Source organism: Asterias amurensis, chromosome 2 (genome assembly GCF_032118995.1).
Source record: "Asterias amurensis chromosome 2, ASM3211899v1".
NCBI classification, from domain to species: Eukaryota; Metazoa; Echinodermata; class Asteroidea; order Forcipulatida; family Asteriidae; genus Asterias; species Asterias amurensis.
Genome location: NC_092649.1, coordinates 26,549,416 through 26,554,992, shown reverse-complemented (window position 1 = coordinate 26,554,992; position 5,577 = coordinate 26,549,416). Strand labels below are relative to the sequence as shown.

Genomic DNA, 5,577 nt, shown 5'->3' with positions numbered 1-5,577 from the left:
TGCAGCAAAGGTCAAGTATAACAGGTCAAGTATAAAGACGGAGTGTCTGGGTGAGTATGAAATAACAATAACCCCTTTTCTCAACAGCGACTAACTTTTCTCTTCACAGCGTTTAACACTTTTTTCCCGCAGCCTAACTGGCCTTCTCAGGCTACACTCTTTTTGTTTTGTTTCCCAGTCTGTAACCAGTTCTTGCTGAAGTGGATGCTGTGGCTAGCTAATTGTGCACAGATGACAGCTGTTTGGTAAAGTATTAGTGTATCAGGTAAAGTATCAGGTAATAGTGAACCTGACCTTGGCTTAATGATGAGGTGCCCCAAAATGCTAACCTTTATAGAATTTGTTTTTCTCCAGATCTTGTGATGAAGTGGTTTGTGTGCTGAAATCAATCTTCTTTTCTATTTGCTGATGTGACCAGCTGGAACTTGGGCCATGCAAAAGATTTGGTAATGTATTGGGGTTGTTAAATTACAAGTTACTGACGAAGAAACTACCAACATAAATGAGACAAGAACTCAAACCAGAAATGTTAAGGATTGTATACAAATCTAAGCATCATTTTTTTTATGAATTTGGAATCCTTACTAAAACAATTGAGGAGGGCTCTTCTCGCAAATTATTGTTAATGGAGTTTGCAAAAGTCAACAACAGACTACTTGGAAAGTTAATTTAAAAAATCATTCTAAATCATGTCCAACTTTTACTCGGCAGCATGTAAAAATAACATGCTGCCAAGAGTGGATGTTGTGGCATACTATTTGTGCACATGGGACACTGTGGCTGACTTTGCTTTGGTAAAGTATAGGGGTCATATCAAGTGAACTTGATGAGGTACGCCAAAATGCTAACCTTTATAGAAACATTTTCTTCCAGAAAGCTGATCATGTGTGGTGAAATCTTCTTTTCTATTCGCTGAGGTGATGCCTAAACAAGCAGGGACTGGGGTCATGCACATGCAGGTTTGGTGATGTATCTGTTTATATTATAAGATCACACAAGAGCAAGTGGTATACTACAAAATATAGCGCTTCTGCATTCCATATCCAACCAGGCTGAAGGCTGAGTCGGGTATGGGATGCAATTGCGCTATATTTTTCTGTATTTCATGAACAAGACAGGACACCAAGGACTAAATTGTGTTTTTTTTAAATTAAATAATCATCATTCTCAACTTCAACTTTTGCGTTTAGCTTATAAAGCCCAATACGCAGAGTTAGAATATACAAGATGCAGGATGTGATAAGGGGCGTGCCAACACGGATATCACTCTCCTTGTTGCTATGGATCGACCAATCAGAAATGAATATTCAAGCCTGCATGAAGATAGAAGTTTGTTAAGAATGAAGAAACTACATACTAAATGGGCAACAACTCAATATGAAATGTTTAACTTTTTTATACAAACCTTATCATCAGTTTGTTGATAACTTTGGAAGGTAGAACAAAACATTCATGAATATCTCAAATAAATCTTGAGTAGTAAAGATAGTTGGAACCAGCCATCTAATCATTTGCAATTCTACAACAGCTCAAGCATGATCGACCAGTCTACCACCAAGATTAACTTAAGAAGTAGTTACGACTTGCTTGAACAAATTGAAATCCTCTCTGATACACTAGAAGTTGGGTATTCTTGCAATTCATAACAAAGATATGTTTATGAGAGATAAATTTGTCTGTGCCTGCTTGATTGTCCCTCAGTTCAGCAGTTTCTTGTGGAGTGATGACTACAACTGAACCTGTTTGGATGAGCATCATTGGAGGATCCAAGTGCAAAGAACCAGAAACAGTCTGCCAGGTAAGTTTAAACACAAAACTTTCCTTTAAAGAAACATTACAGAATTGGTTTAGCTAATAAAAAACAGTTGCTGGCATTTTTGTTTCTAACCAATTCTGTAATGTTCCTTGAAAGAGAAGGTTCATCTGGCGAAATTTGGCAAGGGAGAAAATGACAATTTAGCACCTGTAAAGGTTTATAGTTGTTGATTTCATTGTTCATTGCGGTACCCACTGCTAATATAGGATTCAACTTACCTCCAGCTAGCTACAGACTTTATCTTGGTGGTCTAGTTGGTAAGACACTAAAATTGCAAAGGTCGAGGGCTCGAATCCCACCCGAGTGATATGCCTGTGATTTTGTTCACAGAGCTTGGGACTGTACAGAGTATACAGTGCTATGCTAACACACATAGATACATAAGGGTAAGTTGGTAAGACACTGCTCTAGAATTGCAAAGGTCATGGGTTCAAATCCCACCCGAGTAATATGCCTTTGATTTTGTTCACAGAGCTTGGGAAAGTACCGAGTATACAGTGCTATGCTAACACACATGTGGTGTTTAGGGGTGGTAAGTTGGTAAGACACTGCTCTAGAATTGCAAAGGTTGTGGGTTCGAATCCCACCCGAGTCGTATTATGCCTGTGGGTTATGTTCACACAGCTCGCAAAGTACTGAGTATACAGTGCTCGGAGTTAAGTTAATATTCTTTATCCTGGAGGAAATTTTCATCTAAATAAATTCATTCCCATTCTTAAGTTTGCAATAAACATACCATACAAACAACCTTTGAAAAATTCATTATTAATAAGGTAAAGATTGTAAAAGTAAAAAAAAACACTTAAAAAAACAAAGCTTTAAACTGTTTGTGCATGTTCAATGAGTTGAAGAACTGATGAAGCTGGAGGAGAACTTGCTTGCACACCAGCAACCAGACGTGACTACTCATCAGAACTATGGACCCCCCCCCCTTTACTGGTGTTAAAAGAATTTGTCTAAAAATAGTATCGGAAAATAATTGTTGCTTCTTTCCAATTGCAGATTAAGACGATGACCTTGGAGATGATTTACATCCAATCTTGAGGTGAAGATTGGACTGTGTGCCACTGTGATTCATCAGGTGTTCAACAAATCATCCACCCTTACACCTTCTGTAGGCCTATGAAGACATCTTGTGAGAGGACCATCCTAAGAGGCCATGTTCAAATATTAGGCTGCAGCTATGGGTAAGTTTGAACAAATTCGCTTTAAAACTTTTCTTTGAAGGTTCACCCCACAACATTTGGCAAAGGAGATAATGATCAACTAGCACCTGTGATGGTTTTAATTTGTTGATTTGAAAGAAAACATTATTTTCATCTTTTTGTTTGCAATAAACTCCATACAACCAGTCAGTGAAAATACTCATTAAAATAATGGTGAATATTTTCAGAAAAAGATTTGTTAAATCTAGCAAAGAAAAACAAAACCTTGAACTTTGTGTTTATCAGTAAGCATGGTCAATAAGTTGAAGAACTCGCTGAAGCTGGAGGAGAGTTTTTCTTAGAACAACTGAAACTGGCATCAAAAGAGTTGCATACAAAAATAACTTGAATTTTTTTATACTTTCATTCACAGATTGAGACGATGACCTTGGAGATGTCATACGTGTACAGTCTTGAGGCTAACTGATGCTTTTTGGACTGTGTGCCACCATCTGAAAATGAGACGTGTCAATTCTAGCCAGAAAACTCTACAAGTTCAAGTGATAAGGATGCTGTGACTAACTGCTGGTAATGCTTCTTGGACTGTGTCAAGCCCCCAGCTCAAGAAGGATGCCACTTACTCAAGGCCCGGGGAGTTATTTCTGGTCCAAACTTGCTGCTGTGGCTATGGGTAAGTCTACAAGTAGAGTTTGTCCATCAAAAATTGGCAAAGGAGAACACTTTTCTTAACTTCCACCATTGAAGCCTTCAAGTCATTGGTTTGAAAGAATATTTAATAACAGATTTTTATATAGCGTTTTATCACAGTCCGAAGGGCATTTCAAAGCGCTTCAGATATTATTACCCCATGCCATAATGTCATTCCTTAAACGATCTCAGCTCCCAGGGGAGTATACAGCCGGTGCTGTGAGTTACCACGCTCCAAGCTAATCATTCAAATAAACCATCTCTGCCCTAATTTTACCCCTGGGTGGAGAGAAGCTAATAACAACAGTGGAAATACAACAATAGTTACCATATTTGGAGTCATATTAATACAATACATTTCTCAAATTGCAACAAGTCAACCGCATCATTGGATGGGACAGCAATAACAATTTTTATCTTAACTTAAAGTTAAAGTAGGTCAAGTTTGCCGAAAAAAGACTGAAATAAACCCCCGCAAAAACCTGGAATGGGTCGATGTTGCCAATGCGTTAAAGAACTGACAGGAGATCGAGGAGAATTTTCTTGCTCATAATGTCATCCAGATGTGGCTATTTCTCAGAACAACTAGACTGATACAAGTATTGACATAGTTTATCAAAAAATAATCTTCGCAAATTGTTTATTTTCTATCGCAGGAAGACAGATGATAACCTTGATAACACATCCAATCTTGAGCCCAATCAACGATTCTTTGACTGCGCACCACCTTTAGTGAAAGATTGTCAAGCCTAGCCAGATGACTCTGCTACTAGTCAAGATGTCGAGGCAACCAACACTTTTTGGACTGTACCACCAAGGACTGTGTCAATTATCTAGCCAGATGACTCGGCTACAAAGTAACCAGTCAAGATTTTGAGGCAAGCACTACTTTTAGAACTGTGTGCCACCAACTCAATGATCATGTCAATATATCTAGCCAGATGACTCCAATACCTTAAGGTTCAAGTGACATTTGGATGTTGGGGTACACTTTTTTGACTCTAGAATACGCCAAGTCTAGTTAGATGTCTGTTGTCTTCCCCCTACAAGTTCAACTGTACAAGTAGTGATGCCAATGTTTCATTTGTTACTGTAAATAACTGCCAAGTCAAGCCAGATCTGAATTGAAACAAGCTGGACGATGGGGGGGGGGGGGGACTACCAGGATAAAAGACAAAATTTACAGGCTGTTTAATGTATCAAAACATACATTTTATGACTGTTTTTGTCATTATCATTGTGGCTGGCATGTGATGGGTTGGAGGGTGGGCAAGTGTTTTGATGAATGGGAGGGTTTTGCATCCCCCGCCTCTAACCCTCCCACCCGCCTGTTTAATACACCACTGATGGCTACAGATGTACTTGTTAGCCACAAGCAGATCATAATAAACAAACCTAATTTTAAATTGTAGTCAAATTTTGTCTTTGGTAGACCAGTTAAGCATAGTGTGGTCATGTGCCTCATGTGCACATGTGCAATTGCTGATGTTGTTTCTCATTATATGAAAAAGCACCAGACTTTTTTTTTCTCAAAGAGCCGCTCAGGTAGAAACAAATACCTATAAAATTTACGCTAAGCAAACAATTAAAAAAGCAGGATATTGACCATAGATGCTAAACGTGAAATGGTATTTTAGATGGTACCTTTTTTCTAGCAAGCACAGCTATGTTGTGCTTAGCTAGTTTGTGTGCCTTTAAGCAGCTTTATGCAATTGGGCCCTGGTCTCAGCTCAGTAAGCAGGTGATTATTGCCTATAAATGGTTGATGGCCACTCCATTAGGATTTTGATTTCCAGCTTTAGATTGATGATAACAATAAAACTTGTACTGTATACATTTTTAACTTCTTTAAACTTGTAGAATGCAACTCTGGTTAAACTTGCGTTAGGTATTCATTTTTTAAACATT

The 5,577-nt window shown here is 38.3% G+C and overlaps 1 long non-coding RNA gene across 1 annotated transcript; it reads left to right on the top strand.

Annotated features, from left to right (window-relative positions):
• Nucleotides 1-861: 861 nt before the first annotated feature.
• Nucleotides 862-2,975, top strand: LOC139934103 (uncharacterized). Its single transcript, XR_011785694.1, has 3 exons — nt 862-959; nt 1,702-1,798; nt 2,819-2,975. It is a non-coding gene; the product is annotated as an uncharacterized lncRNA (long non-coding RNA).
• Nucleotides 2,976-5,577: the final 2,602 nt, after the last annotated feature.